At 39.4% G+C, this 27,080-nt stretch overlaps 1 protein-coding gene across 8 annotated transcripts in view; it reads left to right on the forward strand.

The window, feature by feature from the left end:
- Positions 1 to 27,080, forward strand: part of DGKB (diacylglycerol kinase beta) — a 477,946-nt gene that overhangs the window by 30,906 nt on the left and 419,960 nt on the right. The window contains exon 1 of one of the 8 annotated variants that reach the window (XM_064167188.1): positions 23,770 to 23,787. The exons of the other annotated variants lie outside the window; for them this stretch is intronic. The gene's annotated coding sequence lies outside the window, so the exon portion shown is untranslated. Of the gene's footprint in view, positions 1 to 23,769; positions 23,788 to 27,080 lie in introns of those variants that run through there. 8 annotated transcript variants of the gene reach the window in all.

The following is a 27,080-nucleotide window of genomic DNA, read 5'->3' on the forward strand; positions in this document are numbered from 1 at the left end:
GACTGTCTAGTAGCCTGACTGAATATCAGAGTCACTGCATTGGAGAAGGGATATTGGCATTTGAATCCATAAACTCGTAGTCCAGATACGATGGCTATAAGACTGCAATGTACTGATGGCATTTTGAGTGTGATACACAAAACTTCTCTCTACACATTTAAAATAACTTTAATCCACATCCTTAACTTCTTCAAGTCTTATTTCACAGTTGAGTTACTGGTAAAGGTCTGACAGAATGGTCTTTTAAGAAACTTTTGGGATGTATTTGAAAACCATTAGGAAGGTTCAGGTTTTTGGAAAGCAAAGTAATTCTCAAATAGGTAAATTTTCTTTTATTCCATTATGGCTTTTTCTAGTAAAATCTGGACTTCACCAGGGAATGGGAACTTGAAATGAGCTGAAGATAACTAGATAGATTTTTAAAAGAACTTTAGGTGCTAGTACAAGAAGGAAAAAAGTTCTCTAATGGCAAATTATCAGCAGAAGGTAGACCTGAACCAAGTGCAGATTTTAAATACTTCTATGGTGAAAATTAAACTTTTCACATGGCATTTTAAACAGAGGAGATAGAAATGAAAGTCTCAGTATGTCCTTAGTCATCCAGCCTTCTATCAAGATCTTGAAGTGATGCAATGTGGCAGCATCTGAATCTTGGCACTATGCAGTGCTGTGTTTCAGAGGCTCCTTTGTTACTGTCCATGGTGCTGCTTGGCAGCTCCTGAAACAGGAATTTCTAGAAGAGAGGGGCTGTAGCTGTCAATGTTAAGAAGAGGCACTCTCATTTTCATTATTATGTTATGACATTGCTCTTCAAATACATAATATATTCCCATCACAATACGTCATTTTCTTTTCGTGTCAAACATGCTTCTAGACACAGCATCAGTTTCTGTATGTTCAAGACAGATTCGTTACGAATGTGTCTAAAGCATTATTCAAGGCAATATTTTCAACTCCAGTGTTTTTAAGTGGATCTATTAAAACCAAATGCATGACTCTGAGTAAGTGTTCTGATCTTTAGAAAATATAGTACATCACTCCTGAATATGAGTAAGATGCCTTAGAAGGAGAATCAAAAGGAGAGGGAGCACGGATGGTTGGAAGAGAGTTAAAAATGGAAACTGGAATTTAGCAATAAGGAATAATGGGAAAGGCACTAGAAAAGAAAATCTAGAGCTGGCAGCAGAGTAGTAAAGTGCTAGTGTAATAAAACAAAGGAAACAAGACAAGCTACTCCGGTATCCAAGGTGGACCAGATTCTGCTAGATCCATTTTTTTTTTCCTGTAACACCAATCTTATTATCTTTTCACCTCTATCACTTTACGACTCATCACCTCTCAGCACTATGTTTAACTTGATGTTTCTGTCCCTTTTAACTGTCTTCCTGACCCCTTCTACCGGCTATTGTTTTTTTTAACAGGAAAGGTCTTAATTAGTACTATTTGCCATGTGACAGAAGTGGAGGAAAGTACACTTACTTAAATACTGGACTTCAACCAAGCATGGGCATGTTGGTTGCATACACCAGTCACTGTTCTTAGGTTAAAGTAGGTGAGAGCTCACATTCAGAGAACCTCAGAGTGGAATAGGGGCTGTTGTCCAGGGGCCTGGTATGCAGTGCTCTTGGGAATGCTTTCTGGCTGCCCATTTACTTTGTTGCCAATGTGGCAATTGCAGAAATTTTCTTCTTAATAGCAAATATCCTCTGAATATCTGAATCCCTTTAAACATTGTGAGAAAGAGACCAGACCTTACAGCCGAGGGACTTTCTCCATCCCAGACACCAAAATTTGTCCAGCCTACAGACAAGTTTGGTTGTGTTTGTGACTGTTGGAGATGGCACATTTCTAAAATCTATCATTACTTCACTTTGACTTCTTAAAATGTATCCTATTGATTTGATGGCTGGAGTTCAATGTTACACCCTTTGTGATCCTCAGTCTGCTTTGTATTACTGAGCACTGTCAGTAACAGCTTATTTCTTTTTCACACTAGCTTAATTTTATGGTTTATGTCTTATAGATGCAAATCTTGTTGGCATTACCTTCTCTGTTTTTTTAGGGGCAAGCAATTCAGAATGTGAAACATTCAAAAGCTTAAGGTTAGCTACATGACACATTTGTAAGATCTAGTTTTCCTTTGAAACCGCTCAATTTTTATTAGATTTCATGAAGCACTTGAAGCCATTTGTGCCCTACGCAACACAGCTGCGTAGTATCTATAAAACAGGAAGATAAATGGAACTGATTCTAAACATTGCAAATTACATTCTGATATAAAATCGATCTCCTAAAATTCAATTATTGAAATCTTCTAACCTTTCAAGTGTCTACAAGGACACATAGAACAATAGGATGTTTGAAAGCATTAAATAACTTCAAAAAGCTATTTCTCACATTCCTTACTGGAAACCAGAGCTGAACTCATCCCTGAAAATTGATCCTAGTAGTGAATGCAGGGTTCTTTGTAAATGTTGCTGTATATAACTGCTTTGAACGCTTGTAAAATGCAAGGAGCGTGGATGTTTCCTGTCTTGGCAGGGTAGAATACCCAAGGATCTGTGGATGCTGCACTGGGCTGTGTTGTGTTGTACACTGTGGAATTGTGGCATGAAACCAGTAGTGCAGTGTGGCATTAAGAAAAATGTGTAGCCATGCTGTCCATTTTGTACTGCAGCGTTTGGTCTCAGAGGTTCTCATTACTGAAGTTCTGCATAGGCTTTCTTTTGCCTGCCAGTAAGTCTTCCAAATCTTTTCATTTTGCACAAAGCTGCTATGCAAAAGTGAGAGTCCTTAGTTAAAAAAAAAATAATTAATTTGAGGCCATGTAGCCCAGATGGAGAGTTCTGAGTTATGGCAGTTGCCTAAGTATCAAGGTCATCTGACATGTTTAGCAGCATCAAGAGAAACAGCACATGTGATGAAAAAATGTCTCTAAGAAAGCAAGGAGCCTTCATGTAGTTCACTTCCAATTCTTCACAAGGAAAGAGAATTCTTCATGTGCATTTTGTATATTAATTACATTGAAGAAGTGCCTGGTTTGGCATTATCACTTTGTTTTCAGAACAGTTATTTGTCATTAAAAGGAATCTGGCCAGCAGATCGAGAGAGGTTCTCCTCCTCCTCTACTCTGCCCTAGTGAGACCTCACCTAGAACATTGCATTCAGTTTTGGACTCCCCAGTTCAGGAGAGACAGGGATCTACTCAAAAAAGGTCAGTGGAGGGCCATGAAGATGATGAAGGGGCTGGAGCACTGCCCTGTGAGGAGAGAAAAAGGGACCTGAGGCTTTTTGGTCTGGTGAAGAGAAGACTGAGAGGGGGTCTAATGTTTATAAATATCTGAGGGCTGAGGCAGGGGGCAGGCTCTGCTCACTTGTGCCTTGTGATAGGGCAAGAGGTAATGGATATGAACTACAGCACTGGAAGTTCCACCTCAACATGAGGAAGAATTTCTTTATTGTAAGGGTCACAGAGCACTGAAACAGACTCCTCAGGGAGGTTGTGGAGTCTCCTTATCTAGAGGCTTTCAAGGTCTGCCTGAATGTGTTTCTTTGTGACCTGCACTAGATTATTGTCCTGCTCTGGCAGGGAGGTTGGACTCCCTGGAGGTACCTTCCAACCTGTAATATCCTGTGATCCTACAAAGACACACAATGTGCTCTGAGCAAAGCAGCGATATTATTAACATACAAATTGTAACATGTTTTTCTTTCTTGTTGTTATTTGTTGATTCAGTGGAAACAGTTTTCCACCTCTCTAAGGCAACTCATGTAGAAGTTATCTATAACTTGTTTAGCAAACTTTTGCCAAAAGGAGATGAGTTCAGTACTGTGTGGTGATGATCTCTCTGATGGTGAGAAGGATGGGTTAAAAAGTGGCAAACAATATGTGTAGAATAACAAAAATGTTAAAGGTATAAATATAAATGCTGTTTGAATCTGGACAAAGCAACTTGTAGTGAGGCTGGAATCATCAGATTCTTAGTTACCTTGCCTGCTGAAGCTGTCCTTTTCAACATGTATAAAGTTACTTGCAGTCTTGTATGGTATTTCAGCATGGAGAGGAACACTGCATGAAAAGTGATTCGACCAGTCCATACAAGGCTGGATACCATCACAAAAGAAAGAAAAAAAGTGGAAAGAAAAGGAAGAGGGGAAATAGTCAAAAGAAATAATACTGACTAGGAATTGATCTGGGCTATAATTTATAGTTATTCCAAGGGAACATTAGTTTTAAGAGTAACTGTCAGAATCATGTGGTGCACCACTGTAGTTCAAATCTGAAATTATAACTGAGGCTGAAAAACACTGAGTGTGGCTTGAGCACATTTTCAAGGGCAATGTTTTCTTCAATTATTTTATCATTAAGATACTGTGGCTTGCACTAAGTTAGCTCTAGCTCCCTCACATGAAATGCATGCATTATTTTTATTATTAACCAACTGAGAGCACTGATGTGAAGCATGCAAAAAGACAAAAGCATGGTTTTGTAAGTGAAACTCCTTCACGCTGAACTCAGCAGCAGTTTTGCATTCAGTTCAGTGGGGCCAGTTGTGAATTGATCTTTTCTCCTAATTTGTGCAATGGGGAGAGGAGCAAAACTAGGGTTTTGTGCATGAGAAGAGAACATCACTGGGACCTGGAACTTACACAAAGAGTTCTAGGTCCTGTGTGGTGACTAGTAGATTGAACATCACAGTTCTCTAATGTAAAGATTGGTAGAGTGCCCTTGTATGTGAAATGGTAGATGATAACCATCAAACTCTGTTAGGAGGAAGTTCTTGCCAGAGAGAGTGATTGGCATTGGAATGGGCTGCCCAGGGAGGTGGTGGAGTCACTGTCCCTGGAGGTGTTCAAGAAAAGACTGGATGAGGCACTTAGTGCCATGGTCTAGTTGATTGGACAGGGCTGGGTGCTAGGTTGTACTGGATGATCTTGGAGGTCTCTTCCAATTGGTTGATTCTACAGTTCTATGATTTTCTAACTGAAGATTTTTTTGTTCCTTTTCCATTACATTTGCCTATTCACCACTGTATCCAGAGTGAAGTTGTGCTCTGCAGTGAGTTGCCATTGCCTCCCATAACAGCTTCACAGTATCACAGTATCTGCTTATCTGCAGAGACAGCATTTCCATCAGTCATACCTTTCATTTCAGTCACAATTTGACATAATGGATTTCTGCTTTAAATATTAACCAATCCATGCTCAAAGTTGTAGGATCAAAACATTTGAATAATTTCTCCAATATCAAGTATTACAAAATAATTTCAAATGTTTAATGTTAGAGAATCTTTAATGGAGAATGACCCCTTATGCTTTAATGACAGGTTTGGTGTTGGTTTGAGGATTTCTGGGAAAGAAGGAGAATTTCACACACAGCTTAAGGTCCAAGAGGTATTATAACATCTGAATTTCAGAAAGAATGTATGATAACCATTTATTTCGTTCATCATATTCATACTATTGGACCATCTATTTGTGTTTCACAAGATAAAATATATCCCTGCTTGACAGTAATCCACAATATATGAATTTGGGTACTTTGTAGTACGTTTTTTAACTTTACAAAACCATGCACACCTTGATATTAAAATAGTCTTTTTTTATCTCTTGTTCCTTTGTTGGGAAGCAAACTGAAGATGTCTCATTATGAAAATAGAATAGTAGCATGAGCTTTAAACTTATCTCCCTACTGTGAAAGGGCTCAGAGGGTGGCTAATTTCCAAGAGACACTTAAGCTAGATGTACATGAATAAGCAATTGCTGAGCAAATAACTACTCTTGAACTGTGCTCTTCTGTGTGGCATGAGTGCCCTTTTCTACAGAAAGAGAAAAGGGGCTGCACTGCAGAAGGTCTAAAAATCATTCTGTAGCATCGTATTCATGACAAACTTTGCCATGCGTGGGAAATTGATCAGCCTAATTATGTTTCTTATATCCATCATAGAAGTCTCATTCTTTCCTTCTGTTCACCCATCTGTCTCTACCCATCTGTTTTCTCTTATGGCTGGCCTGTAAGAACTTAGGGGCAGGGAATATTTTTTTATTTCTATGTACATTATCTAATTAAGGGGATCCTGGTTTACAAATGGGAATTGCGACCAGGAGAATAAACTAAATATTTTATAATGGAGCTTGCGTATGTCAGAAACTGAGATACCAGTGAGTTATAAAGGCTTGGTGACCTCATGATGTCATATTTCAAGCAAATTAAGGCATCCTTTTTAGTACATACATAATGTCTGCTATCTGGCATAACCTGTGTGTTAATACCATATGTGTTTTTCTTTGTGTCGAGAGTGCACAATGCACTATTTATTCAATCTGTTAAGTCTGTCACAAAGTCAGTTCATCACAGAGCTGTATGATTATTGACATGAAAGCATGAAATGCACGTGGTTCTTTGGGATCTTTCTATCTAGCCTCCTGCTTTTCCCTGTTTACAGTGTGCTGGCTATGATGTGTTTCCAATCATTTGCTAGTGACTTACATTCCCCTTTTTCTTATTTGTTTGTACAGACATCTAAATTGTACTCTCTGGCTCAGCAGGATGGGATTTTGCTTTGAGTCTGGAAAGTTATGATACATATTTCTAATCTTAAAAATATAAGAGCTGTTCATTTAAGCAGCACAGAGAAACACGTATCTCCATAGTGGAGTGATGTCTTCCATGATCCATGTTGTCATCCTGATCCTCTGGCATTGAAATGTATAGATATAGCCTCTTTTATTTTCTTGCCCACTCTGACTTTTCTTTGCCTCTGCTATGATGTCAGGATGAGCGAGCTGGGGTTGTTCAGCTTGGAGAAGGGGAAACCTAATAGCATCCTTCCTGTACCTGGAGATGGCTGCAAGAAGGATGGAGAGAGACTGTTTTCAAAAGCCTGTAGTGATAGGATGAGGGGCAATGGTTTGAAATTAGATGAGACTAGATTTAGGTTGGGTGTTAAGAGGAAGGTCTTTTCCATGAGGGTCATGGAACACTGGAACAGGTTGCCCAGGGAGGTAGCTGAGGTCCCATCTTTGGCGATATTCAAGGTGAGACTCCATACAGCCTGATCCAATGGAGGATGTCCCTGGTCACTGCAGGGGAGTTGGACTGGATGACCTCTCGAGGTTCCTTCCATCCCAGACCATTCTATGATTCTTTGCACCCAGCAAACATATCAGACAGCAGGGTTTCAACTCGCCTTCCTTGGCACTTCGTATGAAATGGCATGACTTACATTTCTCACTGCTGCCTCGAAAGCCTTCAAATACCTTAGGTCATATAAAACTAAATTAAGTTCCCTAACCAAAGAAGAATACTAGCCATCTATTCTTTTCAATATGGAATATGACAGTTTTCCAAGCAGTGCCCAGAAAAAATAGAGCTAGCTTCTGAAGGAGTGAAGGAGACTGAATTATATATTTGGCTATTGTTTAAGATTGGAAGGAAAATTTAATATTGGAAGAAAATTTATTGCAACTTGAATCAAATGACAAAATGTAGTCAGGAAAAAAATGACACTTCATCCACCAAAACCAATTATTTTTAGGAATTTTTTAATCTGAAGGTATTTTAGGTCGTAGAGGAGGGTTTTACCCAGTTCCACTTCAGTATTCATGAATAATGTAAATAAGTGAAAATAAGGATACAGCAAAAGGCCATGTGTAGAAGTGACAGATGATTGTATTGATGAGAACACAGTTAAAAAAAACAAACAGGTGAAATAAATTCACAATTTATGATATATATTTTTGCCATTGCTCACAAAGTCTTATCAGGAACCATATTCATGTTATATTTAAAGCCACCCAATAACCTGAGATACTCCTTTTCCCCCCTCAGATCACACGGTTTCATGTCAGTATTTATAGTGCATATGGGATTCTATATCCTTTTTTCTTCTATATGCTTTTCCATAGGTATGTAGGAAGTAAATTATGACTGTCAGGCTCAGGAAAGAAAACCCAAAACAACAGAACACGCCCACACAGTAGAGTAGCTGTTTCAGTGTAATCAGAAAGAAACAACTCTTTATATTCCCTGAAAACACAACACGTTCCCTGGTGAGCTGTACTTTCCAGAAAGAAAAATGCAGCTATCTTTAGGCATCTGGTTTTTTTTTTTTATGTCAATCTTTGTAGAAAAAAAACCAAACATAATTGTAATCCTTTCTTAAGAAAGAGGGGAAGGCAGAAAAAGCAACTGTAATTGCCTGTGATATTATTACATTTCTGGCTTATTTTGAGTTAATAGAAAATGGTCCCTACTGTTCTCACACAGGTAAATGTTAAGTTTATAAATAGGAAAACGTGAATGATTAAAAAGAACAGTTAGAGATTTTTCTTTTTGCCTCTTGCTCTCTAGAACTCCATGATTTGTCTAGCAATGTGTTCTAGCCATGTCAATCATAGAATCAACCAGGTTGGAAGAGACCTCCAAGATCATCCAGTCCAACCTATCACCCTGCCCTATCCAATCAGCTAGACCATGGCACCAAGTGCCTCATCCAGTCTTTTCTTGAAGACCCCCAGGGATGGTGCCTCCACCACCTCCCTGGGCAGCTCATTCCAATGGGAAATCACTCTCTCTGTGAAGAACTTCTTCCTAATATCCAGCCTGTACCTACCCTGGCACAACTTGAGACTGTGTCCCCTTGTTCTATTGCTGGTTACCTGGGAGAAGAGGCAACCCCCTACCTGGCTGTGGCAGATGATATCCAGCGTGACTCAGAAGGAGTCAAACCTGTAATAGTTCAAGAGGCTGAGGCCATAAACTAACTGTGAATAATTCATTTTACTTCAGTGTAAGTTGATGAATAATCATGAACTACCTGGAATTCATTAGCTTATAAGTATTTACAAGCAACTACTTTCTCTGTATGTTTCATGATTCTATGGCTGGTTAGACTCCACCAGAAGAAAAAACCCACAGACAGATGTGCATGTGTGAAGAGGGAAGCTGAGGTACGGTGGATCATAAAGATTTCTAGTTGCTGCCAGAATGTTATTTCAGATATGACAGAAGATTAGCAGGGCAGTAGTTAATTTCTCTGAAGTGATTATATGAAAAGAAAGATAAAAAGTAGGCCATAGTAAAGCAACTGACTGACAGCTATAGAAGAACCAAGCTTGACACTCTGATGGTATTTGTACCTTTAAAAAATCCCACCGACCTCCTAAATACTGCCACTACCAAAAATAGCCCAACACCCAAACCAAAACCAACAGTGATGGAAGTGGTCAGGATACACCTTGAGTGCTGTGTCCAGTTCTGGGCTCCTCAATTCAAGAGAGATGTTGCAGTACTGGAAGGTGTCCACAGGAGGGCGACAAAGCTGTGAGGGGCCTGGAGCAGAGCCCTGTGAGGAGAGGCTGAGGGAGCTGGGGGTGTGCAGCCTGCAGCAGAGGAGGCTCAGGGCAGAGCTCATTGCTGCCTACAGCTACCTGAAGGGAGACTATAGCCAGGTGGGGGTTGGTCTCTTCTCCCAGGCAACCAGCAACAGGACAAGGGAGGACAGTCTCAAGTTGTGGCAAGGCCTGGAGTCTGGATAGGGCCCTGAGAGTCCTCAAAGTACGGCCTGCAGGCCAGATGCGGCCCCCCAGGGTCCTTAGTCTGGCCTGCCGGTATTTGCAGAGCCCCCCTGCTCCCCCTCTCTCTGGGGGTTGGCGGGAAACCAAGCAGCCCCTCGCTGCCTCCACAGCCCTCAAGCACCTGCTGGGTCTGGGCTGGAACCAAACTATAGTCCAGCCCCTGACAGTGTCTGAGGGACAGTGAACTGCCCCCAGTTTAAAACGTTTGAGGACCCCTGGTCTAGAGCACAAATGTTATTAGGCCTGCATGAGGGAATTGAAGCTGCTTAGCCTGCAGAAAGAGGCTGAGGGAGAACCACCTCACTCTCTACCACTTTCTACAACTACTTGAAAATGAGATTATAGTGTGGTGAGTGTTTGGTCTCTTCTTCCAAGTGAAAAATGATAGAATGAGAGGAAATGGCCTCAAGTTGTGCCTCGGGAGGTTTAGGTTGGTTAATAGGAAAGAAATCTTCACTGGAAGGCTTGTAATGCCCTGGAAAAGGCTGTCCAGGGCAGTGGTGGAGTCGCCATCACTGGAGGTACTTAAAAGATACAGATGTGGTGTTTAGGGACAAGGTTTATTGGTGAACTTGGCAGTGTTAGGTTTCCAGTTGGACCTGATGATCCTAAAGATCTTTTCCATTCTAAATGGTTCCAGTAGATATTTTTTTTATTAAACTTCTGTTTGTATTGCTGTAGTAGCATGTCTTGAACACATCGAATTAGCTCTTGCTGCTAGTCTCAAAGCTGTCTTCAAGACAGCTGAAACTTAGCAGCATTGTCATGTACAGGCCACAAATATTTTGCTTTAGAGTTGTTTGTTTGTTTTTTACAGGTGAAAAACGTTATCATTTTAAAGAGCGATTTCATAGAGCTAAAGAGAAGGTGAGACAGGTTTTGACCTAAGAAAATACAAACAGTAGACTCTCTGGGTGATTACTGCTGTTGAAAAGCCATCCAGTTATTTGACATGCTAAATACTGCTAGGCAACTTTGTCCACCTGAAGTTTATAAGCCTCTGATTGTGGGCCAGAGTTTAAAGGGTTAAGACTTTTGCGGCTGCAGTCAGAGGCTTAGCAGCTTCTCAGAATCAAGCTCTTACAGTTACCTGAAATCTGTAAAACCTCCAGTGGTCAGAATAAGCTGCACCAAACTGTTTGCATTGTTTAGCCAAACCCCTTGAGGAAAACCCCCTTGAAGAGAAAGCAAGGCTGCAGTAGGACTGAAAGAAGGTTCAGGGGAAGAGCTTCAAAGGAGTCTTTCTGTTCTTTTCCACTTTAAAGGTACTTTTGAAGTAATTGTGTAATGTACCAGCAGAAAAGCAAGCATATACTGTGAAAATTGCTTATTGCCCTGTTTGTACCCACCTACTATCCTTGGCACCTTACTTACACCATACTTTTGCTGACTCTCTTCACTTCTCTTATCCTGAGGTTACAAAGTCTGTTGCAGAAACATCTCTTTATAGTTGTACACTACAAATTTAATATGATTTGAGCTATACTCAAGAGGCTAATGCAGTTCGAACATATTCTTGAGCGAAGTTGTCACCTTGAGGACACAAAGTGGTTTTGTTCTCTTCCTGCAACTCAACTTTCCAGAAAATTAATTTCAGTGTCTTTGCCTTTGTACAATTTGTGGTAGAACTACTTGTGCTTTTTTTTATTGATTGTTACTTTCTAGGAATTGTGGTGGATATAAATAAGCAGTTGTGACTTTACACTACTGTTTCTGTCAGGCACGAAGAGGGAGATGGGACCCAGTGTGTACAGGTCCTAGGTGAAACTGGGGCAGTTGAGGTCCTGTTGGTGCACCTGTAGCCTTGGCTACAGATATATTTGCAATCATTATGATGAAGGAACTCTGAGGTGCTTCAAGTAGTCTGCCACAGTAATTTGCTTCATGCTCTGTTTCACAGGCTGTCCTGGTTTGTGCTAGAACAGAAATGTTCAAACCACAAAGATGATGAAGGGAATGAAACATCTTTCTTATGAGGAGAGACTGAGAGAGCTGGGGCTGCTTAGCTCTGGAGAAGAGGAGACTGGGAGGTGACCTCGTCAATGTTTATGAATATGTACAGGGTGAGTGTAGGGAGGAAGAATCCAGGCTCTGCTTGGTGATGCTCAATGACAGAACAAGGGCCAATGGGTGGAAGTTGAGGCGTACAAAGTTTCACATAAATATGAGGAGGAATTTTTTCCCTGTGAGGGTGACAGAACACCACATCAGGCTGCCCCAGGGGATTGTGGAGTCTCGCTCTCTGGAGATAGTCAGAATCTGCCTGGATGCATTCTTGTGTGATCTAGTATAGGTGATCCTGCTCTGGCAAGAGGACTGGACTGAATTACCTTTCAAGGTCCTTTCCAGCCCCTGACATTCTGTAATTCTGTGAGACTACTTTTTGCTTTAGTCTCTTCTAAGCAACTGCACTTTTTCAAAGTATTTTTGCAGACAGTTGGTCTGCTTCATGAAATGATAATGCTTAATGTTTATAGTGACTACTATGGACTGGTTTCCAGAAAGGCTCTTGCTTATATTTGCTCTGATGGAGACCAACATCACTGATAAATCTTGTGTACCATGTTGGGATGCCATACAGCAATGCGTCATAGCTGCAGGGAGAAGCAGATAGGAGAGGTGACCCATGGGGTATTCCATTCCATATATATCATATTCAGTAGAAAGATGAGAGATCACCAGGGTCAAGCTCTCTTCGTCAGTGGGTGATATTGAAGGAGGACATTTTGTCTTCAATCTCAGTCTGTCTGTTTGTGAAACAAGTTACTCTCTGCCACTGAGTTCCTGATGACAGTATTTGTGGTGATGGTGACATAACTGCCATTGAGAACTTGTATTAGAGATAGCTTTTGTGCATATTTGTGTAGATTTACTTTTCTTGTAATTTTCATCAAAGCTGTTTTAGTTTTCCAACCCAAAAGTCTCTTCCTTTTATTTGGTTTCCCTTTGGAATGGAAAATATCTGTCATTTGTTTAGTGGCCAGCCTGGTCTTAACCCTTGACACAGGGCAGTTTCCACAGTTACCAGCTTTATTGGATAAAGTTTCCCTGCTCTCTCTTGTCTGTACTAGAGGCCATAGCTCATCCATCATTCAACTGCTATAAACTCTGTCATAGTGGGGAAAACCCTGAAAAAAGACCTGGCAAAGACTTTCTTCAAGCTTTGGTTATCTCCAGTCCCTCTGGCCTCTTTAGTTTGTCTAGCTGTCCCTCTGGGACTATGAAACAAAATCAGGACAGAAGGAGATAGCTGAAATTCTCACCACCAGGATGACTTCAGTTACATCAACTATCACGGCAACTGGGAAAGAGAATTTGGGCATATGAAAATGCTTGCCTTCATGTCTTCAGAAAGCAAATGTACACACACAATAAGGAATGTGCTAACGAGTATTTCCTGAGATTTTGCAAGAGTGCTGTATTATGGCAGCCCAGGAGCCTGGGATATGCAAATGGCATGTAAAAAAATGGGTGTGGATTGTAGAAACTTCAAGGTAAAACTTTGACAGCTCTTTTTAATGAGAAAAGCATGCAATATGCAGGGAGGTACATGTGAGGAGCATATGTGCAGCATAGAGTTTTGCTCTTATATATAGTTTTCACATACAGAGTATTAACAAAGTTCTGTCTGGGTGTTTTGCCCATTTAAACTGTTTAGGACCACTGAGAAGACTCAGTCTGTGTTCTTCATGCAAAAATGGCACTCTACTCATTTCATCCTGACTTGACACCACCCTCCGCTCCCAAGAATCAATAACACCGCCCAGCAGAGCAGAGATATCAATGAATATTAGCTGTCTGGGGCTGGCACTTGTCTTTATCTTCTTCAGGTAAATTAGTAGTGAGTCTCACATTTCTTTCTGTATCCACAGCATGCAATTTCAACTCAACACAAATTTATTATCCAAGTGCTGTGTGGCTGCTGCACGTTGTGCACAGTTTCAGCCTGTAGTTGGAAATGGCCTACAGTGAAGGGAAGGAAGTGGATAAGACATTGTCTTACTGTAAGGTTTAAATCTCTGTCACTTGTCAGCAGCTGAACGTTTATGTGGAACAGGGAAGTGTATCCTTCTGTTGGTCTAAACTGGTACATCTGTCTGCCTGCTTGTTAAAAGGAATTTCATGCTGAGACTACATTATGTAAGAGCTCATAAAACTCACTGTCTTGCTGGGTAGGGTGGAGATGTTAACCTTAACCTACCTGAAATCTCCAGTACTTGGGCAGGCTAAAGTCTTAGCAGGGATAGTAAAACGTTAAGCCATGTTAAGACAATTAGTATGTTAGGTTGTCTAGCTTCACTATACATCTGTGTAACTTCAAGTCAGCAGTGCCTCATGAAGAGCTCAATAGGATGAGACCTAGAGAATGGTTTTAAGCTACCAGTTATCTTCACCATTGTGCACATAACTGTTTAGGTAGACATAATGCTGACTGAAAATAGTTTTTCTTCGGTACCTCTATTTTTGAGGAAATATTTTGCTAGTCTTTAGCAGTCTGGTTTGTGATTATTGGAAGGGAAGGTGGATTTTGATGCAAGACTAATGAAATCAGATTTGTCCTATCAAAGCATATTAAAAGGCAGAAAATTTATAATCCAACAATTTGAGACAATTAAAACCTCATCAAGACTCTTAATCGTTCTAAATGAGTGAATATCTATTGAAATTCTATAGAATGGTTAAAAACCGAAGCCTTAAATGTTGAGGTCACCATTTTCTGCAGGGGTTTCACAAAGGACTATAAATATCAAATCCATTCTACTTGTCTTACAGGATAATTGGTCACCTGCTGGTAAATACAGCTCTGCTTACTTTGTGAAGCCCTACAAAAATCCTTTATTTAGGCTGTGGTCCTGATTTGTTCTTGGGCTGATTGGAGTTTTGTTTCTTTGCTCATTTGTCCTTTATTGGTAACTCTTTTCTATTTAAATGCCCTGGAAAAAAAATGATTAAAATACAAAAAAAGTGAAATAGTAATGAAAGACAAAGAAATGATGAAATATTAGGTCAAGCAATGAATATTTTTCCAACACTTAAGACTGCAAACTGTGAAATAAGCTTTTTTTTTTTCCAACACATTAAATATATACTGAAGAATTCACAGTAGTAAGTGGCATGCTAATAATGTAAAATAAAACACCCTCTTGCACACTGGATATATATGACAAAGAAATTAACACGAAAAATAATATAAAATAAATTTAGCGGAGAGCAGAAGATATTAGGGAAGCATAAAAAATTGGCTAAACAGTGACTTATTTATCAGTTTTGTCACAGAACTTTACTATTTCCTCAGCATTTATGCAGAGTCTTCAACCATGGAGTTAATAAATAGGAAAACTACCATATCAGAGAGGCTTCACTGCAGCTATAGAGGTCGTTGCAATGGTCACACTTGTGCAATCAGAAGAGAATTTTAAGATACTGTTTGTTTGTTTCAGTGAGTATTTAGCTAAAGAGGGTGTTTGCTGGGTTTTTTAAATTATTATTATTTTTTGTTTGGAAAGAGTTTTGGGTTTTTTTCCATCCAATATTCTCCTGTCAGAAAATGCAATGCCAACAACACTAGAATCACCACCGAGCTTGATTGGAAAGGAGTAAGATATGTGGCAATAATGCCTCAAAAGAAAGCAGTAGGAGCAGCCCCCTTGGAATAAGGTATTTACCCAGGGAATTGGTGTTCAGTTATACTATCTGGACCCTAAGAAATCTTTCCCAGCTAGCTGTTACTCCTGTAAAAAGCTGCAACTGTAATTGGGCTGCCAACAAAATTTATTTATGATCCTTTGTGAAGCCCCTATGAATACATGTTCATAAAATGTAACCCTCCATAATCACCAAGGTAGAGCAAAATACCTGTAGCAAAGATTCTAAGAAGCAGTTTTTGCACTCCTTCCTCATCCTTAGTAAGACATAATTGTTCCTAAAAGGACTAACTGCAGATTCTCTGTTGTTGTTATTTTCTGCTATGGAAAAGTAATGATGTCTTTGTTCTGTATCTGCATTTTGAGGCTTAATGTAAAGTGAGATTTTCATTGGAAAATGAGGCCATACTATTGTCAAAAGCAAATCTGATTTCTTAATCTTTTGCTGCCAAAGATCTTTCTCTAGCAATGGTTCAGTTTGTTTTGTCAAGTTAGAATTGTGCCGCCTCCACAAACTCCTACTCCTTTGCCCTCACTCCTGGGGTCTAATACATTCATCAGTGTTAAAATGGAAAGTACTGGAAAATGCAGCAAAGTGACACCAATCTTGATAAGGAGAAGTCATATGGTGTGCACAGACAGTGTCTGGCCTGATGGAAAATTACACAATCATTCCTTTGGCCTCTAATTTTGAAGTTGCTGTTTTGATGTCTGTGTAGTGCCTGCTTTCTGGACAGAGAAAAGTGGAGGTTTTTCACTAATGTTCGGCTTCCCTGAGGTTTCTATTTGGGGCTATCATTCTGCAGAAAGTAAATTGTACGTGTGGCTACAGGCTGATAAAATTACTTTCATTCATTAGATTACAAATGTCTCAGAAGAAATAGCTGTGATGTCTTCCAGCAGCTACAATTTAAATAATGCTTAGCTTTTACTGGTCCGATGGTACAACTTTAGCTGGAGGCTTGATTTCTACTGGGAGTGGTGCTCTGAGGTGATTGCTACGTAGGTTCTCTTGTTTGAATAGTACTTCATCCAAGGTTTGATGATCCTATTTGTTGTGCGTGTGAAGACACTCTGCGAAGGAAAGAGCTGAATCCCATGGAAATCTCCTGTTTGAGATGTCTTCCTGGTGGTTTAAGCCAGAAATATGCAACTTAACCACAGTACTTTGTTGTGCAAACTAACTGCATGTAGTTGCCATGGAATCCTAAAGAAAAGAAACATTGCTGATGCTCTTGATCTCCTCACCTGCCTCTCTTGTTGCTTAATTTGTTTGATTCCTACCAAATCCTTAAGTGGAGGGGACTAGATGATTATTAAAATTTAATTATCTTTATGATGTTATTATCCAGCTTCGCATGCAGCGTGAGTTGATTGGATAAGCCTGGGTGCTAGGTTGGACTGGATGATTTTGGAGGTCTCTTCCAACCTGATGCATTCTATGATAAGTTCTGACCTGAATAGGAAGATGAACACACAAAGTAATTTTATTTGGTTTTGCATTAAGTTATGCTAAATAGAAGTCATCATTGGCATCACTATGGGTAAACTAATTTAAAATTAACTATCATCCATCTTTGTGAAGAAAGAATGATATTTACCAAGACAAAAATAATCAGTTTACTAATTTGTCTCTTAATTTTTGGAGCTACTAATACTCCTGCTTATACAGAGTAGAAAATTCTATTATTTGGGCCTTATGAGATGCTTAATGCAATAAGCATCTCTCACTGACCATAATAGGAAATCTACTTTTTGACTGCTATAATAGTATTTATCTTAGGCAAATGTTGGGCACTACTACTTAGACAAAATATAGCATTAGGCCACAATTATTTCTTTTTTATGGTTCAAAAGAAGCATTTATTCAAATGCACATGTAGATAAATGTAGGTTTAACAATCCTTATAACTTCAAGTTAATGGTGTCTCAAATGCTAAAGCAATAAAGAATAAAATGGCAATGACCTTTTCTTGTGGTATATCTGAAAGGTCTTGGCTTCCATAAAAATGCAAGCTGTGGTGGTTTGGGTGTTACCCCCTCACACTTAAGAAAATCACCCAGACTAGACTCAGCTGCTGGAAATTAAATAATGAAGCTTTATATTTACAGCTTAGCACAATACACAAGCAGGTATTTACAATATATACAGCTATAGATAGAAATATACAAGTTGAAAAAGTAATATGGAGACACGGCAGCCCTCCCAGAAACCACAGTCCCCAGGAGGGGCTCCCAACCACCCTTCCACCTCCTTTCCACCCCTCTACCTTATCCCAGTCTTTGCCTTATGTTCAAGGTGACTTTGGAGAATGGACCAGGGGAGTTAGGAAGCAGACAGGTCAGTCACACAGACCGCAGGTTAGAGAAGGGCATGCAGACAAAGCCAGAGAGCAACTATTATCTGTCTTTGTGCTCCTGTTTTGATACATCTCAGCAAGCCTATGAGTGAAGTAGACATCACCATTGTTTCTTTTTCACAGCCTATCATCTAATTCCTCTCTCTAAAATATCCCAGCTAGGCTTAAACTAGCACAAAAGCAAACTCTAAGATTCTTATTTTGTTTTTACTATTTCTTTTTTGGCCTTCTAAAGATTCAGGGCATAGCCTTTGTAAGCAAATCTCCATAATTAAAGTGAGATTCTGTCACCTGCCTGGAGATTAGTACATTAAGCACAAACTACAGAACAACCAGATAACTGCATTCTTGCTCTTTTGTTTTCAATAGCCTTTAAGTTCAACATACTATCTTTTAATGTATTAAGTTAAAGTTGCTAGGACAACTGATGGATGTTTCTTTACTCACAAGGAAGGAGACAAGGATTATATTTTTAGTCTTTAGTCATGGAACAATGGAATTTCATTGGTTTGGCTTGTTTTATTGGCAATACAGCTCATTTTTCGTTTAAAGTGGTTATAAGACTGCTCTTCCAGAGGCTTTCATCTCTTAATTCAATTTCCAAATTTTCTCAATAGGCTCTAAACCACCAACCAAAGCAAATTGTCTTTGCCTCTTGTAGTCAGTCCATCTTTGCTATCATTCAATTATAAATTTTTCAGCAGTATTACTGTCTAAATATTTATCTAATTCTATTCCCTCAAGGAGAGACTCACTCTAATGACTTTATGCTGCAGGGGATTTCATCCCATGAATTTACCATTTATTGTTCTGTTTAGTATAAAGATGATGCTCTTTTCAGAGACAGCAGGACTTTGTCACAAAATCTTGAAGCAAATTCAAGTTTCTCAGTTGTTTTTATTTTTAGAAGTGAAGAGCAATAGTCTGTGTACTAAAAATCTTGACACATGATTTTTGGTTAGTATTTTTTCCCAGTTTATCAATAGTGTGGGCTATCTGATGCCCAATTTAAGTGAATGATGCATTAACATGTAATTAACTGCGTTCTGAAATATTGTTTCTGGCTGTATACTTTCCTTTTCATTGAAACTGTTTCAGGATCTGACCACCTATTTATCATGTGGATGCTTCTTCTGACTAATCTCCTTCCCTGTTCCCAAACTTCAGGTTCTGTTTTCCTCTGATCTCTTCATTGATGCTCTTCTATTCCGTTACAGCACAGAACGTTTAGTTGGTGTCATTTGTTTGGTTTTGTTCTTCCGATTTGGGATTTTATTTCATTAGGCACTGCACCTCTCTAAGATTCTTCCTCTGGTCAGTGGGTTAGAGAAACAAATTCTTAATTGCATGTGGTGCTTTAGGGGTCTTAAGCATGTATTTTCTGATAAATCTTTGCTTTTTTTTTTTTTTTCCCCTGAACAATTGTAAAACTTTAGCAGGAGAATGAGAGAGGATAGCTCTTGTCATCTCCTACAAACGTTGCCTTCATGGGGTGGGCTCCATTCTCCTTGCCTGAGAAGGGCTTGGATTTCTGTGTTTTCTTTCTTAGTGGAAGTTCTAGCCTGACTGAGATCTCAGTTTTCTGTGGGTGGGGTTTCAAAAGAAGAAACCAGATAATCTTGCTTTCAGAGACCTAAATGCTCCTTTTCGAGAGTGTGGATCCTGGAAGACAAGGATATCTTTCTGCAGTCGAATAGAGCACATATGCCCCAAAGAGAGTGGAGGTTTTCATGAATAGCTTTCTTCTAATTTCTTAACGGCCATCTTTAAATCCCAATCAGAGATCACACAGTCACAGAATTATCCAGGTTAGAAAAGTCCTTCAAGATCAAGTACAACCTATCACATGTAGTATCACATAGTCTAGGTGCCCAAGGTGGAGGCTTAGGCTTCCAGTTTAGCAACTGGTGTGCTAAAAATACAAGATCTTAAATGCTAAAATGCTAGAGCAACATATTCTTCATGTGTTTATTGTTTCTGACCTCAATTTGTGTGAAGAAAGAATTTTATCACTACTTTGGGTTTGGGCTTTTTTTCCTTCCCTCAAAGGTCAGACAGTGAGTAGCATACAGACCATACTTTTTAATACAGAATCTATATTCTACTTACACATGAATATAGGCAGAAGCACCACTGTAAAGAGTGTGTGGTAAACCTTTGTCTACCTAGGACTGCAGGAAGGTCATCTAAATTGATAACAGCTTGGACTGGATGATCTTGGAGGTTCCTTCCCATGTGGTTGATTCTGTGATTCTAAGGTACAGACCTTTATCCCAGGTGTAAACTCACCCTTTCTTACATTCACCGGTTTTAATTGTAGTCTTCACTGATCTCTTCCACTGCTGAGTCTTTCTGCAGCTCTCGTGGATCTAATCTACTGGGACACCTGTGAACTGCAGTACTGGATCCATCTGGAGAGCTCAGCACAGACAATGATAATTCTGAGGGCCAGCCGCTTCTCAGCCTTCCTAAGCTTATTAGATGGTTGAGGGAAGGCATATAGAATTTGCTCTGAAAATACTGAATATTGGGAAAGCTTTCAGTCAGCTGCATGCTGGCTATTTCTTGAAATACACACAAAGAATATTAGTTCAATCAGGACAGGATTACACTATGTTCTTTGCCATTGAATCTGATTTCTGTGCTATTGCTACAGTAGTTATTCTTTTTATTCATAGGCAGCTAGTTGTATTATAGTCCTGTGTGAGGCCATTTTCAGGGAGCAAGTGAAATATAAAAACTGTCAGGCTTTGTTTGGATCTTTACCCACTGCACTGCAGTCTTTGTGTGTTTTTGTTTTGGAGCTAAGCCTATACAAAAAACGTTGCCCTAGAAAATGCTGGTGGTTTACTGCTTCAATTAAACTTACTCATGGTTTGTTCTATAATCTGCTCAAAAATGTTGCTTAATTTAAAGCAAAATAATTTTTCCTAGGAGAATCACAATGTTCAACATTTTTAATGATTAATTTTAGTATTAAATTTTAAGGCCAGAGGACCACATTCTGAGAGAGGCTAGATATTTTCATTTACTAGAGAGGGAGATCAATGATGCAGGATGATGTGGTGTGGATTAATCTCAGCCTTTTATTTTTTTGAGAACTATGAATATTCAGAGTAAGCCTAATGATAAGGAGAAAATAAAGTGTGTGGCTCAGTGCCTCTAATATGTTTTGGCACTGAAGCCTCAAATTAAAATGCGTGAAATGAGGAAAAAAAAGAACCTATTCTTTGGCAAGTTCTCCAGGTTTTCTGTCACTGTATCTTCAATAATTGTTTTAGCTATTAAATTTTTAATCTCAGCTGACTACTGATGCAATTAAGATTACCATAGGCTGAGCTGCAGTGGAAGAAGTGTACCCAGCAGGATGAGGGAAGGGATTCTCTCCCTCTGCTCTGCTCTCATGACACCCCATCTGGAGTAGTGCATCCTGTTCTGGTGCCCCCAAAACAAGAAGGACATCAAACTGCTGGAGCAGATCCAGAGGAAGGCCCTGTAGATGACAAGAGGGCTAGAGCCCCTTCCCTGTGAAAACAGTGTGAGAATTGGGGCTGTTCAGCCCAGACAAAAGAAAGCTCAGGGAGATCTTATAGCAGCCTTCCAGTACCTGAAGTGGTATCTACAAGAAAGTTACAGGATGACTTTTCACACCACTTTGTGGTGATGGGATGAGGGGGAATGGCTTTAAGCTTGAGGATAGTACATTTAGAGTGGATGTTAGGACAAAATGATCTGTAGTGAGGGTGGTGAAAACACTAGAACAGGTTGCCCATGACATCATGGATGCTCCCTCTTTGAACTGTCCAAGGCCTTTATGGGATGGATTGGACCTTGAGCAACCTGGTCTACTGGAAGTGTCCCTGCCCATGGCAGAGAAGTGGGAGCTAAATGATCTATAAAGCCTCTTCCAACTCAAACAGTTCTGTGATTCTGTGAATATCATAAATTAGCTGACTGGCAAACACTGGTGCTGCACTTCTTAACCAAGGTAAGAAAGAAGGATTTGGTTATGGATCATAACACTGAGCACACAAATGCAAGTGTGTTATTGCATGACAGGATTCAGGGTCTGGAAAAAAAATTCACAGGGCTGGATTTCTTCCTCCAAATTTGCTAGAGTAGCATCTCTCCAGAAGGTGGAATAAGTAAAATATGGAATATCATGGGAACTAAAACTTATAAATAAACAATCTGTTCTCATTTGAAACTAAAAGTGTCATCCACACAACTACATGGTTACTAACCTGAGTTAACAGCAAGAAAGTTCATGGAACAAACTTTGAGGGAAAGACAAATCCGAACACAAGATGAAACTGATGGATGCACGTTGCTTTTTGGCCAAAGCCAGGCATGTTGGCTTCATCTTGAGGCTGCCTTGATTTGACCAACCGAAATGCTGCAGATTTAACAGCAGTTGTTCTTTTAGCTGATAAAAGACTAAGCTGATTGAATTGCCCAATAGACCATGAATTTAAATGAGGAAAATAGACTGATGGTGAGGTAAAGGAGAAAGGCTTTCAGATGGCAAAAATATGTTGCTATATCATTGTTAGTTAAAGCAAACAAACAGAAAACAAATTCTGACAAATTATTTGGTGTATCCAGAAGAGAAGAGAACTGAAGCAGTGTAGTAGGTAACAGATGTTATAGAAGTGTGTCTCGGCAAGTATTTCTCAGGGCTTCCCATTGCAAGCCTCTTTCTTGTATGTTTGGGTCTGAATATGGAACTATATTCTGCTAATGCAAGAGAGGGGGGAAATATTTGGTGGGTTTTATGCAATAACCTAGATTATTATATTCGTGAAACAGTGGCTCCTGTTATAGATGTGCCTAACCTCATGGGGCATGAACTTAGAGATCCTATAGTGCAATAGTTAGCTAATCACAAGACAAGATTACATGAAGTTTTTCCTTTGCTTCTGTTGAAGCTGGGAGACAGTTCAGCAAGGCATACAAATTTATTTTCTTAGTGGGAATGCAAGCAATCTCCTCTCTCCAGTCCTCGACAATGAACAACTGTTTCAGGTCAGAGCTTCTTGTGGTCTGTGGCATTTGTAAGGAGGTTATTGATTGTTTTTTTTCCTCCTTCCTCAATCCTGATTTTTGTGCAAAAACCTTAGGCACTGCAGCAAGACTAGAAACCAAAACTGTATTAGAAACAAACTTCCTTGAAGTAAAATGCAGAGGCTAATCTTCAGTTGCAGGGAAAAAAAAAGCAGGGTGGGAGGGAGGTGGATGTTTGCTTTTTATTCAGGATATTTCAAAGTCTTGATAATGAAGTCTGGATGTGAGAAATGTTTGTTTAAAACCTGCAAGTATATCTTAGAAGTCCAAACTAGCTCTTGTGCAAGCCTTAAACCTCTAGCTTTCTGTACGCAAATACCAGGGCATGGAAAATGGACGTATGTCATAATCAAATATTTATCACCAAGTGTAGTCTGTGTCTCAGAGGGGTGAGTCATGCTTGAGATGTCTGAATGAAAAACTAAGTCAATAAGCATGATTCTTCATTGGCCTTGCCTAGTGGTGATGTACAGGGGAATTCCATGTCTAAACTTCCTTTGTGGTTTTTGTCCTAAGATGACACCAGAGATACTTCTTTTTCTCTGTGTGTATGTGTGACTTGACAGTTAAATAGAGTTTATAGTGTATGAAATTGATGAGAGTTCTTAAATTATGTTTTGATGTTAAATAACCATTCTCTTGTTTCTAAATACTTTTTATTTTGTCTTGGCTTGAGTTAGAATAGAACTAATTCTGTGCAGTGATTTTACTTTTCAGTTTGGTCTCAGTAACTTCGCTTTCTGAAATGAACTGCAAATCCTCAGAGTGTCTTCTTCTAGAGGTGGTAACACTCATGGTTTTTGTTAGTAGCAAGGTCACTGCTCTATCTTGGGTACTGCATTGGGGGTGCAGAGTAGAAGGTTGCATCTGCAGAGAGGAGTGGACAATTCAGGTGACCTTAAACTGACCAGTGAGGTATTCCAATCCATATATGTCATATTTTGCATAAAGCTGAAGGATCGTAAAGGTCAGTTTCCTCCTCTTCCTCTTCTGCAGTGGACAGCATCTGAGGACTTTGTCCATTCTACCTTCAGTCCTGATGCATGACTTGCAGAATCTTGTGTCTTTCTGCCTCCAGGTCCAGCCTGGGATTTCTGCCACAGCATCAGTGGTGACGGTGACTTGTTTCCATCAGGGAGGTTGGTTTCATGTTGCTTTTGTTTATATTTGTGGAGATTCCATTTTTTTAATTCTTATTTTTACTGCAGTAGTTTCCATTTTCTTTTCTGATTCACAGGTCTCTCTGTATTATTTTTCTCTTGCCTTTTGGGAAAGGAGAGGGGCTCATATAGAACAAGTGGCTTCTTGTATTTGTCCTTATTTTGTCCAACTTGTATGTTAATGATCCTAGGGAATAAGGTTTCACACTTCATTTTATATTTGCATACTGAATTAATTACTTAATACAGTACTTAGTCTTGTGCATATCAGATAATTTTCCTTTCTGGAGTTAGTCCCTGCACTATTCCAGTAGATCTTACTGGTGATATATTCCTGGATGCTGGTACACTGATAGAAAGAGTAGGAAGGGTGTACATCCATTTACCTTTTGCACATTGAGGTGCCAGTGGCTATTCTCCCTGTTTGACAGGCAATGTAAATCATTAGAAGTGATGTGCTTAACTTTCAGAGCTTCAACTTCACCCCTATTTCATTCAGTAGCAGGCAGTAGCACCAGCAAGGAGCCAGCATACATCAAACACTCATGTCTTGTGATGGCAAGAATGGTATTTATGCTCATCTATTAAGTGGTCTTACTGTCTATCTATATATATGTGTGTGTGCTTTTGAAGAAAAGTAAAGGTTGTTTGATTACTACTATGTGTAGTCCCTTCAAAACAAACAAAACAACCAACAATTATAGCCAAATTACCAAGAATGTTTTTTCTGTGGAACCATGATGCTGAGTATTTTGTATAGCAGATACTCCTACACCTTACTTTTCATAGATACTACATGCAACCATGCTAAGAAGCAGCTCTTCACTATCTGGTGGCAGCAACAGCCTGTTTTTGCTGTTGACAATGAGTAACTTCTCAGACAAATAATATCCAGCATGTTCTCAATAATGGGAACCTGCTTGGATAAGTGTTTGCTGTGTTGAATGAATGGTCTGTGAGCTTTGAGTTTGCAATGGAAAGCAAACAGAATTCCTCCTAAAACTGATAGTGTTGCCAAAGGATATCACGTCTCCTTTAAAATCCGAGTTTAACAGAGGCTGTTTTCACAGGGAGAAACCTTTCTTTTTCATAGGGCATTAGATATCTATTGAACAGAATAGATAGATTTATCCAGAAGATGGTCTTCATAGAAGATTCCTGTTAGAAAGTCTTTGAACTGCAGTAGCCAAAGGCATTAAAGAAGTCAATTGAATCAACAGGATCTCTTATGTGTAATAAGGCTTTTCTGTCTTGTAAACTTTAATCAGTATAATTATGTATTTAAAATCATTTTCTGGGAATATGATACTTTTTATTACATAAGCTCTTTAAATCACAATTAAACATAATTATATGGTATTGAAGCTCACAAGTATTTTTTTTTTCTTGTAATATCAGGCAGGCTGAAGAAGTTCAGTAGTGGAGTCTGCTGTATAAAATGTAAAGAAACTCAGAACACAAGTGTCAGAATTTGTTTGGAAGGCAGACAGGCAGGACACTGAAATGCATCCAATATGAAGAGTTTTGAAAAACCTACTGTCCTTGGCTACTATTTCAGATTTTGCATGGCTCTGTGTCCCTGCAGGATTTGTTTCATGTAGCTTATGTTCCTGTAACAAATGAGAATACTGGTACCACATAGACTGTTTTCCATACAGGAATTCCCCTTGATGCAAAGAGGGAGATAGGAGTTGGAATCTCTAGAGGTACATACAGAAAGCTGTATACAGAATTTGGAGAATCGCAGAATAGTCAGGGCTGGAAGGAACCTCAAGGATCAGGTTGGATATGACATGGATCAGGAAATGTTTTGTTCTGTTCTTTCTTTGATCCTAGTACTTTTGTTTCCCCTATCCATTTACCTTTTCCCTCATAGTTTTTCTTTTTAGTCATGTATAACTCATAGCCAGGGACCTTTTGTTGTTTATTGTTTTCTTCAACAGATTTCATGATCTTCATAAAAGTTTTATTTTGTGAATTGGAGGTTTTTCTCCTACTCTCTTTGTAACAATGTCCCTGGAAGGAACACTGGAGCACACTCGGCTATAAGCATTTGCTGAAGAGCATGGTCAAAATCCCTGATGAGTTCTGTGTCTCCTTTCTGTGCTAAAACAGTGCTTGAAGTTGTGTGCAGTATGCTGCCTTGGAGGTTTGCCTTTTCCAGAGCCACTTCAGCCTCTCACTGCTGCCTCTTCCTCCAGTCTGATTGTGGTAGCTTGAGGGTTCCTAAGTCTCCCTTAATAAAGCCATAGGGACAGAGACCCATCTCAGGGGGGTGGACCTGCTCCTCCTAGGATATTGTAATGTTGTTACTCTCTTCTGTCTTCTGGTATCACAGCTTAAAAGATAGTGCCTGACTGATCTCTTCCTCTTGTCTTCCCTGCCATTCTTCCCTTCGTCTGTCTCTTGGAACAGCATGCATTCTTATCTTGTCGTTCATGGGGGAGATGGCTGGCAGGGAGTTCAGCTGTGTCCCACTGAGGTCTTATAGGAGCCTGTCCTCATAGCAGTGCTGCTGCAGCCCTCTGAGCATCTTCGTGGCCCTCCTCTGGACTGGCTCTAACAGTTTCATGTCCTATTTGTGTTGGGAACTACACACAGTACAACAGGTGGGGTCTGACGAATGTACAGATATACTCAGCGTAAATAACACTAATTCCATATTGCTTTACTCATACTATAGCCACAGACTTCTCTAGTATTACAGGACTGCATGTAAGTAATTTGAATCAGTTAGATAATACCCTAAGCAGAAAATTATCCATGTAAAAGTTATGCTCCAAAGAAGCCAGTGCCATATTGTTAAAAGTCTGAAAACTCATACTGAGTTTGTACAGCAATATGTTGAGACATCTGCGCAGGCAAATGCTTCATCAACTCCAAAGTACTAAAAAAAATATAATACCATGAGTCATACCTAGTCAAATAGATAAGAAGGCTGTCTTGAAAACATGAGGAAAACAAGCCATACTCAGAAATAGAATTTCAGGGTGAAAGTTGTAGTATGTATTTGAATAAAATGAGATGGAAATTTAATCCATATTCTACTTGGAAGTGGAACATATTGATGTACATGAAGACCAAAACAGCTAAAAAATATGTTCTTTTTTTTAAAGCATCAGAAAACCTTGATGGAGGAGTATTAAGAATCAGCCTAAATGAAATAGCATTGAATTATTTTTCTAGTCCACTTGAAAATTCCTTTTGAAACAACATTTTTAGAAAATCAGAATCTGACCAAACTGTGGTAATAGTGTATTGAAAGTGTTTGA

This window comes from Pogoniulus pusillus, chromosome 28, assembly GCF_015220805.1.
Source record: "Pogoniulus pusillus isolate bPogPus1 chromosome 28, bPogPus1.pri, whole genome shotgun sequence".
In the NCBI taxonomy this organism is placed as follows: Eukaryota; Metazoa; Chordata; class Aves; order Piciformes; family Lybiidae; genus Pogoniulus; species Pogoniulus pusillus.